Source organism: Stenella coeruleoalba (genome assembly GCF_951394435.1).
Source record: "Stenella coeruleoalba genome assembly, chromosome: 16".
Classification (NCBI taxonomy): domain Eukaryota; kingdom Metazoa; phylum Chordata; class Mammalia; order Artiodactyla; family Delphinidae; genus Stenella; species Stenella coeruleoalba.
This window is the reverse complement of record NC_137162.1, coordinates 76,241,491-76,255,579: the sequence shown is the minus strand read 5'-3', so window position 1 is coordinate 76,255,579 and position 14,089 is coordinate 76,241,491. Positions and strand designations below refer to the sequence as shown.

Below are 14,089 nucleotides of genomic sequence, written 5' to 3'. Positions count from 1 at the left end.
TAATAGAGGACACTATATAATGTTAAAAGGCTCAATACAAGAAGAGGATATTACACTTGTCAACATATATGCACCCAATATAGGAGCACCCAAATACATAAAACAAATACTAACAGATATAAAGGGAGAAATTGATGGGAATACAATAACAGTAGGAGATTTTAACACCCCACTCACATCAATGGACAGATCTTCTAGAGAGCAAATCAATAAGGCAACAGAGATCCTAAATGATACAACAGAACAGTTAGACTTAATTGGTATTTTCAGGGCATTACATCCAAAACAAAACAAAAGAAACAAAACCTAGAATACACATTCTTTTCAAGTGCACCATGGAATGTTCTCTAGGACTGACCACATATTAGGGCACAAAACAAGCCTTAACAAATTTAAGACTATAGAAATTACTTCAAGCATCTTTTCTGACCACAATGGCATGAAACTAGATATCAACCATAGAAAAAGAAATGAGGAAAAAATGACTACATGGAGACTAGACAACATGCTACAAAAAAACCAATGGGTCAACAATAAAATCAAAGAGGAAATTTAAAAATACCTTGAGAGAAGTGACAATGAAAACACAACCATACAAAATCTATGGGATGCAGCAAAAGCAGTTCTTAGAGGGAAGTACACAGCAATACAGGCCTTCTTCAAGAAACAAAAAAAAATCTCAAACAACCTAACATACCACCTAAAAGAATTAGAAAAAGAAGAACAAAAGTCAGAAGGAAGGAAATAATAAAGATCAGAGAGGAAATAAATAAAATACAGATTAAAAAACAATAGAAAAAAATTGATAAAACTAAGAGCTAGTTCTATGAAAGGGTAAACAAAATTGACAAACCTCTGGCCAGACTCACCGAGAAGAGAGAGGACCCAAATAAACAAAATAAGAAATGAAAACAGAAACAATGACCAACATTGCAGAAATACAAAAAACCATAAAAGAATACTATAAACAATTATATACCAACAAATTGGACAAGCTAGAAGAAGTGGACAAGTTTCTAGAAACATACAGCCCACCAAAACTGAATCAAGAAGAAGGAGATGATTTGAACAGACCAATCACTAGCAGTGAAATAAAATCTGTAATTTAAAAAAAAACACAAAAAAACTCCCTACAAACAAAAGTCCAGGACCAGATGGCTTTACAGGCTACATACATACAGTAAGAAATTATACCCATCCTTCTCAAACTCTACCAAGACCGAAGAGGAAGGAACACCCAAAGACATTTTATAAAGCTACCATCACCCTGATACAAAAACCAGACAAAGACACTACCAAGAAAGAAAATTACAGGCAAATATCTTTGGTGAATATAGACGCAAAAATTCTCAACAAAATATTAGCAAATTGAATCCAACGACACATAAAAACGGTCATACACCACAACCAAGTTGGATCCATTCCAGAGTCACAAAGACGGTTCAACATATGCAAATCAATCAACGTGATACACCACATCAATGAAAGAACAAAAACCACATCATCATCTCCATAGATGCAGAAAAAGCATTTGATAAAATTCAACATCCATTCATGACAAAAACCCTTACAAAAATGGGTATCGAGGGAAAATACCTCAACATAATAAAAGCTATTTATGACAAACTCACAGCCAATAATATACTCAATGGTGAAAAACTGAAAGCCTTCCCACTAAAATCTGGAACAAGACAGGAATGCCCACTCTCACCACTTCTCTTCAACATAATATTGGAAATCCTAGCCACAGCAATCAGACAAGAAAAAGAAAACATATTCAAATGGGTAGGGAAGAGGTAAAATTGTCATTATATGCAGATGACATAATAATATATATATAAAACCCTAAAGACTCCACAAAAAAATTACTAGAACTGATAAACTAATTCAGCAAGGCAGCAGGATACAAGGCTAACATACAGAAATCAGATGCATTTCTTTACACTGAAAATAAAATATCAGACAGGGAATATAAACAATCCCTTTTAAAATTGCATCAAAAAAATACTTAGGATAAAACCTCACCAAGGCAGTGAAAGATTTATATGCTGAGAACTATAAAATATTAATAAAGGAAATTAAAGATGATTCAAAGAAATTGAAAGATATCTCATGCTCTTAGATTGGAAGAGTTAATATTGTTAAAATGGCAATACTATCCAAAGCAATCTACAGATTTATGCAATCCCTATCAAATTACCCATGACATTTTTCAAAGAACTAGAAGAAATAATCCTAAAATTTATACAGAACCATTAAAGACCCAGAATTGACAAAGCAATCCTGAGGGGGGAAAAAAAAAAAACCAAAGCAGGAGGCATAACCCTCCCAGACTTCAGACAATACTACAAAGCTACAGTAATCAAAACAGTGGTACTGGCACAAAAACAGAAATATAGATCTATGTAACAGAATAGAGAGCCAAGAAAAAAACCCATACTCCTATGGTCAATTAATCTTTGACAAAGGTGGCAAGAATATAAAATGAGAAAAAGTCTCTTCAGCAAGTGGTGCTGGGAAAGTTGGACAGCTGCATGTAAATCGATGAAGTTAGAACACACCCTCACACCATGCACAAAAATAAACTCAAAATGGCTTGAAGATTTAAACATAAGATATGATACCATAAAACTCCTAGAAGAGATCATAGGCAAAACATTCTCTGACATAAATCATACTTATGTTTTCTGAGGTCAGTCTACAAAGGCAACAGAAATAAAAGCAAAAATAAACAAATGGGACCCAATCAAACTTACAAGCTTTTGCACAGCAAAGGAAACCATAAACAAAACAAAAAGACAACCTACAAAATGGGAGAAAATATTGGCAAACGATGCAACCAACAAGGACTTAATTTCCAAAGCAAACAAACAGCTCATACAACTCAACAACAGAAAAACAAACAACCCAACTGAAAAATGGGCAGAAGACCGAAACAGACATTTCTCCAAAGAAGACATATAGATGGCCTACAGGCAAATGAAAACATGCTTAACATTGCTAATTATTAGAGAAATGAAAATCAAAACTAAAATGAGGTACTTCCTCACACTGGTCCAAATGGCCGTCATAGAAAAGTCTACAAATAACAAATGCTGGAGCTGGTGTGGAGAAAAGAGAACCCTCATACACTGTTGGTGGGCATGTAAATTGGAGAACAGTATGGAGGTTCCTTAAAAAACTAAATATAGCATTGCCATATGATCTAGCAATCCCACTCCTAGGCATCTATCCAGAGAACACCATAATTCACGAAGATACATGCACCTCAATGTTCACTGCAGGACGATTTACAATAGCCAAGACATGGAAGCAACCTAAATGTCCACTGACAGATGAATGGATAAAAAAGATGTGGTACATATACAATGGAATACTACTCAGCCATAAAAAAAGAATAAAATAATGCCATTTGCAGCAACATGGATTGACCTAGAGATTATTATGTTAACTGAAGTAAGTCAGAAAGAGAAAGACAAATGTCATATATCACTTATATGTGGAATCTAAAATATGGCACAACTGAACTTATCTATGAAACAGAAACAGACGCACAGACATCGAGAACAGACTTGTGGTTGGGGGAGGATGGGTGGGAGAGGGATGGATTGGGAGTTGGGGATTAGCAGGTGAAAACTATTATATATTGAATTGATAAACAAAGTCCTACTGTATAGCACTGGGGACTATATTCCATATCCTGTGATAAACCATAATGGATAAGAATATGAAAAAGAACGTATACATAACTGAATCACTTGCTGTACAGTAGAAATTAATACATTGTAAATCAACTATATTTCAATAACATTTTAAAAATGAATGGAGCAGAAGGCTTGGCAAGATATCATATTATAAAGTAACAAAAATTTATAGCCAGATGTCAGTTTATTCATCTTTTATTACATACAGAAGAAATACAATTATCAAGCAGTTTTCTCCCCAGTGAGATAAATGATAGAAGCTCTTATCATTTTGTTTAAAAAGTATAAATAATGAAATGACTGCCTACATGTGAAAATATCATGAAAGCTCAGTTTAGAATGAGCAGAGGCAAAATGCTATAAACACAAAAATAAATAATTTATCATTAACACAAAGCATAATAGCAAGAAAGGAACTATTCCCTGTTTATCTTGGCTAGTGCCTCCATGGTATTATCTTAGCCTTGGTGCTCCAGAATGTAGCCTGAGACAAGGACAGAAGCGATTATGCTTTATTGGGGCAGCCGAGCAGTAAGGGTGAGTCAAGGAAGGCTGTGCAGCAATGCAAACTAATCCACACATGCACTGACTCCACTCCGCCATGAATCAGGAAGAGCAAGAGAGCTGCTGGGCAGGTGTGTGCAGTTGGCCCACCAGGACTTCACAAGACATTCTGTAAATGACACTGTGCCTTGGAATAGCCCACGGCAGAAGATAGGACAGGCAGTGAATCTGTCACTTCTCTTCCATCTCCGGTCCCCCTTGAGCAGAGTTCATCCTGAGGCATAACAAGTCCCCCCCTCCATCTCCTCCATTGAATCACTTGGGTTCCTCTAGGATCCCACTCTGGATACCAGATCCATATCCTGAGTGGGTGGGTGGATCCAAGTCTGGAAGTAGGAAAAGGAGCCAACATTCCCTGGCGGTTGCCGGTCAGATTGGCTGCACAAGGCGGGGCGCCACAGGAAGGGCCCAACATGCCAATGGTAAGAGACTGGTCAGCCCCAGGCAACAGAAGCACGAGGGTATGAACAAAGTTGTCTGGTGCGGGAGGCTGAGGAAGAGCCAGGAAGTAGGTGGCATGGAGGAAATCTAAGGAAGCAAATGAGGTTTGGGTCTGATACAAGCATCCATCCTATAATTTCTTTGAATTTTATACATTTGAAATATATAATCATCAAAAATGAATTATGAGGAAAAAAATAGCTTCAAATCTCAGGGAAATGTGGCATAATGCTAAGAGGTCACAGAAAGAGAACAAAATTTTTCTTAACATTTAACTTACTTCCATTTTCTTCAAAAGGAGAATGATATGATCGATTACTTGAATGAAAACATAGAGGGTCTGCTTACTGAATTTGAAAAATACAAGTTCTGGGGGAAAAAAAAGAAAAATATATCCTGTTTTGTTTCAAGTTAGAACCAAGTGTTAAAAGTAATAAAAAGAAGGACTTTGTTCAACTTTCCAATGGCCTTTTAATGCTTCTGCCCAACAGTGGGCTAGTCTAGTTTGAGAAATAGTGTTTCCTGTGGGAAGTATTTAAGTAGAGACTAATTTTTCAGTATTTCTAGAAAAGATATGCTCAATATAGCTGCATAACAATCATTTGAGAATTTATAAGTTATTCAGATTCCTCAGCCATACCCCCAAATATTCTGATTTGGAAGGTCTGATAAGGCCAGGGAATCTGCATTTTAAACCAGCACCCATTCTCTGCCAATGCACAGTGTTTTGATACAAGTGGTTCACAGACTACAGTTTAAGGAAATAGTACGTGAATGATCTTGAAACCCCTAAGAGCCTATGACTATGTGATGATGGCGGGATGCATTGGTCTTCAAGTAGGATTTGAAGAACACTAGCTTTAAGTGTCAGGTGACTTGGATTCCAGCCCCAGCTCTAGTACTTGCCAGCGATACACATTCAGTAAATTTATTTAACCTGCATTGATGAACTCATTTAAACTGGCTAAGACTCGATTGCTTTACCTGATACTTAATGACAGAATTCTGAGACTCAAAGTTAATGCAAATGTTAAGAACTGAAAAACACAATTCAAAACAAGGGACTTTATAGTATAAACTTTCCCGGAGTAACAAAAGGAGATTTTGCAGGAGATAATCAGCACTCCTAAAACTAGAGATTTTCTGCGAGCAAGGAGAAATTTTTAATCAGTTCAGTGCATTCATAAAAGTAAACTTCAGTGCCTTAACTTCTGAATAATTAAGTAAATCTAAAATGGTGTATTTTTTCTGTAATTCTGATAGGTTAGTTTGTTTCTATTTGATTCTCTGTGGTTGTAAAAGAGAACATTTAGATTTTATGTTTACTATTTCATGTAAATTTCATGCTTGGTTTTTTTGTAGAGCTCTTATTGCTCCTCTGAGAGAGAACCAGAAAGAGTAAGGGGTATTAGCTTCCAAGGTCAACTGAGGCCATCTAGGTTCAAGGTTCAGAGGAAATCAATCAGTGACCATTTGCTTTGAATGTCAGCTTTGGCGGTAATACTGAATAAAGGGAACATTGTGGAAAAAGCAATCAGCAAGATCTTGGTCTAAGTTGGGGGAAGGTAAGGAGACGGGATTGATGACCTCCTTTCTTTCCAACCCTAAAATAAAAATCAAAGGCCAAAAGCCAGTTAGGAACTAGCGACCCGGGACCACAATTATAAGGACTTTGCCATTTTCTCTTATTTGTTTCTAGCCCTGCCCCCATTTTTAGTCCTGCCCCCTTTGTTTTTTTTTGCGGTACGCGGGCCTCTCACTGTTGTGGCCTCTCCCGTTGCGGAGCACAGGCTCCGGAAGCACAGGCTCAGCGGCCATGGCTTACAGGCCCAGCCGCTCCGTGGCATGTGGGATCTTCCCGGACCGGGGCATGAACCCGTGTCCCCTGCATCGGCAGGCGGACTCTCAACCACTGAGACACCAGGGAAGCCCACTGCCCCCTTTTTTAACAGCTGAAATGAAAACTCTTAAAAGAAGCGCTTCCCTGGTGGTGCAGTGGTTAAGAATCTGCCTGCCAATGCAAGGGACATGGGTTCGAGCGCTGGTTTGGGAAGATACCACATGCCACGGAGCAACTAAGCCCGTGCGCTGCAACTACTGAGCCTGTTCTCTAGAGCCTGCAAGCCACAACTTTTGAGCCCGTGAGCTACAACTACTGAAGCCCACGTGCCTAGAGCTCGTGCTCTGCAACAAGCGAAACCACCGCGATGAGAAGCCCGCGCAACGCAATGAAGAGTAACCCCCACTCGCCGCAACTAGAGAAAGCCCGTGTGCAGCAACAAAGACCCAATGCAGCCAAAAATAAATAAATAAAATTATTTTAAAAGCCTTAAAAGGAAAAAAAATTACAAAATATTTCAAAAAGGATGATAATTAAAGTTGAACATAACAAAATTTATAGGATGTAGCGAAATGTATAGCTTAAAATGCTTTTATTAGTAAAAAGGTTTAAAATCAATTGTGTACGTTTCTATATTTGGAAGAGAGAATTTAAAAAGAGAAGTAAGCCCAAAGTAAGTAAAATGAAATAAGATAGATGTGAGCTAAAATCAATAAAATGAAAACAAACAAAAAACATAAAAGACTAATGAAGCCAAAATTGGTTCTTGGAAGGAATAAAAAAGTTGATAAATCCATAGCAGTACTATCTGAGCATGAAAAGAAGAAAGCACAACTTACTAATTTCAGGAATAAAAGATAAGATATCATTACAGATACTACAGATATTAAAAGTATAATAAATATTATGAACTATATGGCAATAAATTTGAAAATTTAGACTTTTTCTAAAATGAAATGGACAGATTCCTGAAAAACACCGTACCACATTGACAAGATGAATTAAAAATGTAAGTCCTTAATCTACTGAAGTAATTGAATTTGTTATCAAAAACATTCCTTCAAAGGTGATTTCACTAGTGAATTCTAACAAACTTTGTTTCTTCCCTACTATTTCAAGTGTCCTTTTGTTCTGATTCCAATTATGCTTGCAGAGAAAGAGCTTTTTTATATAGTTCAAAGAGAGTCATCAATGAAGTAATCATATCATTGGCCTTGTGACTGTTACAGGGGTAGGTAGTTGACTTAAGATGGTTCATCAGAAGTAAGCTTGGGACTTTTTGTTTTGATGGTTATGGTACATGATGTGATATATCCCCTTGGATATGAATCTATCTATCCTATTGGATCTGCATGACAAGCGTTAAGTTTTAGCAAGTCAGACATTCATTTTGCTATTGCAGAGAGATAGTCTGAGGATAATGCTAACAGACAGAGAAAGGCAGAAGGGAGAACCATAGGGAAACAGAGCTGTAATCTGATGTCATCATGAGCTACTAAATTAAACCATCACAGGAAGCCTGCCATACATCTTTTCATTTATATAAAACAATGACATTTTCATTACTGTTTAAGCTAATTTGAACTAGTTTTCTGTTACTGGCAATAAGAAGCATTTGAACAAATCCTACATTAGGACCATATTTTAATTACTAAAACTTTAAAATGTGTTTTAATATATAACAAAGTAAGCCCTCCATCATCATTTATTATGCCTCCCCAAACTCTCTACATTTCTAATGCTTTAGTTCTTTTCAGATAATGCTTTAAATCATTTTCTCAAGTTCCAAAAAATTCCCATTGGGGTTTTGGTTATAATTTTGTTAAATTATTACTTTATAGAAAATGGACATCTGTATAGTTTGTTGATTTAGAAACACGTTGAATGCCTAGTTTATTCATATTATTTTCTCTTAGAAAGTACCACAAACTGAGGGCTTAAACAGAAATTTATTGTCTCAGTTCCAGAGGACAGAAGTATGAAATCTCACCTCTCCTTGAAGCTGCAAAGGACGATCTGTCCCATGCCTTTCCCCTAGCATCTGGTGGTTTGCCAGCAACCTTTGGAGATCCTCCACTGTGGCAGTGTAACTCTAACCTTTATGTGGCATTCTCCTTGGGTGTGTGTCTTTGGCCATATTTTCCCTTTTTATAAGGGAATCAGTCATATTGGCTTAGGGCCCACCCTGATGGCCTTGGTTTAACTTGATTATCACTGTAAAGACCCTCTCCAGCTAAGACCACATTCTGAGGTACTGGGGGCTAGGGCACCAACATATCTTTTGTGGGAAAGATACAACTCAATCCACAACAGTCCTGAAGTAATGATTTTGAATTTCTCCCTAGAGATCAGCATTTCTCAAACTGGTGTTCAAGGATATAATCTTTGGTGTCAGTGAATTATCTATAAGAATTTAAGTTTTTAGACAAGAGACAAGATGGCAGAGGAGAAGGACTTGAGCACACCTCCTCTCATGAAAACACCAAAATCACAACTAACTGATGAACAACCATTGACAAAAAGAATTGAACTTACCAAAAAAGATATTCTATACCCAAAGACAAAGAAGAAGCCACACAAGACAGTAGGAGGGGTGCTTTTGTGATATAATCAAATCCCATACTTAATGGGTGGGTGACCCACAAACTGGAAAATACTTATATCACATAGGTTCTCCCACAGGAGTGAGAGCTCTGAGCCCCACGTCAGCCTCCCCAACCTGGAGGTCTGGCATCAGGAGGAGGAGCCCCCAGAGCATTTGACTTTGAAGGCCAGGGGGCTTGAGTGCGAGCTCCACAAAACTGAGGGAAACAGAGACTCCACACTTGGAGGGCGCACACAAGGTTTCACGTGCACTGGGACCCAGGGCAAAGCAGTGACTCCATAAGAACCTGGATCAGACCTACCTGCTGGTCTTGGAGGGTCTTCTGGGGAGGCGGGGGTAGGCTGTGGCTTGATATCAAAAAGAACAAATGACCCAATCAAAAAATGGGCATAAGGGACTTACCTGGTGGTCCAGTGGTAAAGAATCCGCCTTCCAATGCAGGGGATGTGGGTTCGATCCCTGGCCGGGGAACTAAGATCCCACATGCTGCAGGGCAACTAAGCCCACGTGCTGCAACTACTAAGCCCACGCATCTCAACTAGAGAGCCCCTGTGCTGCAAACTACAGAACCTGTACGCTCTGGAGCCTGCATGCCATAACTAGAGAGCCCACACACTGCAACTAGAGAGAAGCCCATGCGCCGCAACGAAAGATCCCACATGCCACAACAAAGATCCCGTGAGCCACACCTAAGGCCCAACACAGCCAAAAAATAAACAAGTAAATAAATTAATTAAATTAAATTATTTTAAAAATGGGCATAAGACCTAAATAGACATTTCTCCAAAGGAGACATACAGATGGCCAAAAGGTACATGAACAGACGCTCAACATCACTTATTAATAGAGAAATGCAAATCAAAACTACAATGAGGTATCACCTCACACCAGTCTGAATGCCCATTATCAAAAAGTCTATAAATAATAAATGCTGGAGAGGGTGTAGAGATAAAGGAACCCTCCTACACTACTGGTGAGAATGTAAATAGGTACAGCCACTATGGAGAACAGTATGGATGTTCTTTAAAAAACTAAAATTATAGCTACCATATGATCCTGCAATCCCACTCCTGGGCATATATCCAGAGAACATCATAAGTCAAAAAGATACGTGCACTCCAATGTTCATTGCACCACGATTTACAATAGCCAAGACATGGAAGCAACCTAAATGTCCATCAACAGATGAATGGATAAAGATGATGTGGTACATACATACAGTGGAATATTATTCAGCCATAAAAAGAATGAAATAATGCCATTTGCAGCAACATGGATGGACCTAGAGATTACCGTAATAACTGAAGTAAGCCAGATAGAGAAAGACAAATATCATATGATATTGCTTATATGTGGAATCTTAAAAAAATTATACAAATGAACTTTCATACAAAACAGAAATAGACCCACAGACATAGAAGACAAATTTATGGTTACCAAAGGGGAAAGTGGCAGGGGGAAGGGATAAATAGTAGTTTGGGATTAACATAAATACACAACTATATATAAAATAGATAACAACAAATATCTACTGAATAGTACAGGGAACTATACTCAATATTTTGTAATAACCTATAAGGGAAAAGAATCTGAAAAAGAATAGATATATATGTATGTATAACTGAATCACTTTGCTGTACACCTGAAACTAACATAGCATTGTAAATCAAATATACTTCAAGTAAAAAATAAAGTGAAACAAGACACCCACCGCCCCTGAAAAAAAATCACATCTACAGGGCTTCCCTGGGGGAAGAGTCCGCCTGCCAATGCAGGGGACACGGGTTCATGCCCCAGTCCGGGAGGATCCCACATGCCACGGAGCAGCTGGGCCCGTGAGCCACGGCCGCTGAGCCTGCGTGTCCGGAGCCTGTGCTCCGCACAGGAAAAGCCACAGCAATGAGAGGCCCCCGTACCCCCCCCCCAAAAAAAAAATCACATCTACAATGTCTACCTAGTTTTACCTTGGATGTCTGAACCACAGCTACTCCATTTTGACTTTCAAATGCATTCCCTCCCTCAGTGGACAAAGCACATGTACGGTGCATGTCTAAGAGTACACCAAACACGTTGCTCTGGTCAGTGAAATTTAAGGTAAAGAATGTATAAGACTTCTGACTTCCCCACACCTCAACATGTGCAGATTTTCCCATCATTTCCCCCTTTTGATTCCAAACATTTAATAGAAAGCACTGATGATCAAAATATTTGTCCCTAGAAGCTGGGGTAGTTCAGTTGCCTGCCCTGGGTGTAGATCATGTCTCTTGGTACTAGGCCTCCTTTATATTGACCTAGTTATCCACAATGGGGGAAAACTAATCAGATATGGTGAGCAGGCTCAGAGGTATGTAAATGGGGAAACACTTTACAGGCCATACATTTTATCACTTATAGCCAACTGTCACACAAGCATTGCACATGTGCTTTTAGCAGCAGACTAAAAGCTAGCTGTGTCACAGATCGTGAGTAGTTACACTCTGTGACAACTATACTAGATAATTTTTTCCCTCCTGATCATCAGGGCAAAAGTATGGCCAATGCAGTAACTTCCATAAACACAGACCTCAATCAGCAGAACTAGAGTTTAATATCCACTGAAACATAATATTTTTCTAAAACTACGCTCTTCTCCACCAAACACAGCCAAATTAAGGCTAATTTGTTTGTAAAACAAGCCTGATCAATTGACCACATAGGCTCCTCCAAACTGGCTGTGGAGGAACTCCTCAGAGGTCTCAGACTGAATTCCCAAAAGGCCTCTCAAGGCCAGGAAAGGCATGGCAAAGGCCTGGCTCCACCTTGGTGGATTTTTCCCCAGAATATTGAGATTCCTGCACATGGCAGGAGACAGTCTTTCCCATTCACCTGCTAAGGCACTCAGAACTCAAGAGTCTCCAATTTCTGGAGCGACCAGGCAGAGAGAAAAGAAAAATGTTTCAATTCTACCCACAGGTGTAGTTTACCAAATTGCTGTTAAGTCATAACTAACTTGAGGGGAAGGGCTTTCTTATACAGGAAAACACAGACCAAAACCAGTAACATTCCAGACTAAAACCATAAAGATTATAACCATATTCACCAGTTCACTCAGTCACCAATCTTTTTGTTAACATTTTATGAAGCCATCAGATTTTCCATTAGGATTTTTAAATGTTTTACCCAGTTCAGAGGTATAATCTGAAATTTATCAGAGGCCTGTACTTGTGAAAGGTCCTTCCTATGAATCTTCTTGAAGATGAAGCACTTTTGCAAAAGCATCAGAGTTAAATACCTGATTACAATGTAATCGATGAAGAAACTTGGTTACAATAACTAGAATTATGACTGATAATAATCGTAACCCTTGAAAACCTTAATCTCTGGCAAAAACCAAGAAGCAAATAATTGTGGACTGTTTGTCATACCAGCATTTCCTGATTGGAAAACTTACGCTTTGGTTTTCCTCTCCTAAAAAGGTAAGGTAGGTAAACTAAGACCCGCACAGCAATTAATGTTCCAATATTTTATACTATTTGAAACGACCCAGAGAGTCAATGAATTCTCTTCACTTCACTTAGTTTCATTTCAAGATACCAAAATCTGGAGAGATTATTTTTGATAGACATTCCCCCAAATATAATCATCCCTATAGAGTTTACATAAAAGCTCTTTTTTTTCCCTTCAGTCTTAGAGATCACACCTGATTAAAGTTTCTGAGAGCCCAGGTTGATCATTTATGTCTCAAAGGCACAAGAATAGAAATACCAATTCCTTCTCGAAAGCTAAGCTCACCAACGACAAAAGGCTCACTTTGACACAACAGCAGAGCCATCAGGGGACCACGGTTCTTTAATCTCTTGGTAGCCCCCCCTTATCGAGGACAGCCACCACAGGGCCCCCCATACTAGTGGGCAGCTACCCCAGGATTACCCCTGCACCTTTGGGGATCACCCCTGGAACTTTTAGGCCCCACGTTAGTGGACAGCCACCCTGGGATTACGCCTGCAACTTTGGCGCCCCAGACGTTAGTGGACAGACACCCCGGGATCACCCCTGCAACTTTTCATTCCCCGTCCTCATTTCCCGACATCTTGGCGGCGTTCACAGGAGTTTCCTCAATCTCCTGGCTGCTCTACCAATTGTTGGGCTGCACCCCGCAGGCCCACAAGGCCGGTACCTGCCCAACTTCAAGACCAAAGAGCGAGCCCCGAGTCAGCGACAGAGACATCAGTGGTTTAATGGTTGGGGGAAACTTACCCGTCTGAAGCAAGGTCCTGGAGAAACACCTCACTGCGTGGCAGACGGTAGGCAGGATGCGGCAGCAGTCTTCACTCTCGGAGGGAAAGGGAGATTCCCACTTATTTGGGGAATTGATGTCAGGTTGGCTCTTCAGTTACCAGGGAAACTAACAGAGTAGCACGCCCTTCAAGGCCCCTCCGCCCCTTTGATAAGAACAATCACCAGCTGGGGCAAGTATGTAGGCATTTACTAATTAGGAAGGTCAGTCATGTGAGTAGATGTAGGTGAAGTGGGCCCTGGTCAGGCAGGGGATGTACAGAGGGCAAGAGGACAGCCACCCTGAGTGGCTTGACCATACAGTAGGAAAGTGTCCTTCAACAATTCAGTAAACAAATAAATTCTATATTGATGTGCCATATTTATGTGATGAAATACTATACACCAATGAAAACGAATAAGCTATTACACGTGCAACAATATGGATGAATCTCACAGTTGAGTGAAAGAAGTCAGATCCCAAACCAATAAACATGGCGTGATAACAAACTGGCAAAAGCAAACCATGGCTTTAAAGTCAACTTGAGGGAAGAGGAGGGGGTTTGTGGCTGAGAAAGGACATAAGCTGGCTTTTGAAATGCACCTAGGGTTACATTTGGAGATCTGGGCGGTTGCTATGTTTCTTTGTGCTAATTCAGCTATGCAGTCACTGGCACATTT

General features: G+C 39.4%; 1 protein-coding gene across 12 annotated transcripts in view; it reads right to left on the bottom strand.

The window, feature by feature from the left end:
• Nucleotides 1-5,047: 5,047 nt before the first annotated feature.
• ZP4 (zona pellucida glycoprotein 4) overlaps nucleotides 5,048-14,089 on the bottom strand; it is a 702,723-nt gene continuing 693,681 nt past the window's right edge. For 10 of the 12 annotated variants that reach the window (XM_079900744.1, XM_079900732.1, XM_079900733.1 and 7 more), the window contains one exon: nucleotides 11,042-13,466. The gene's annotated coding sequence lies outside the window, so the exon portion shown is untranslated. Of the gene's footprint in view, nucleotides 5,079-11,041; nucleotides 13,467-14,089 lie in introns of those variants that run through there. The other 2 variants (XM_079900738.1, XM_079900739.1) reach the window with 2 other exon arrangements.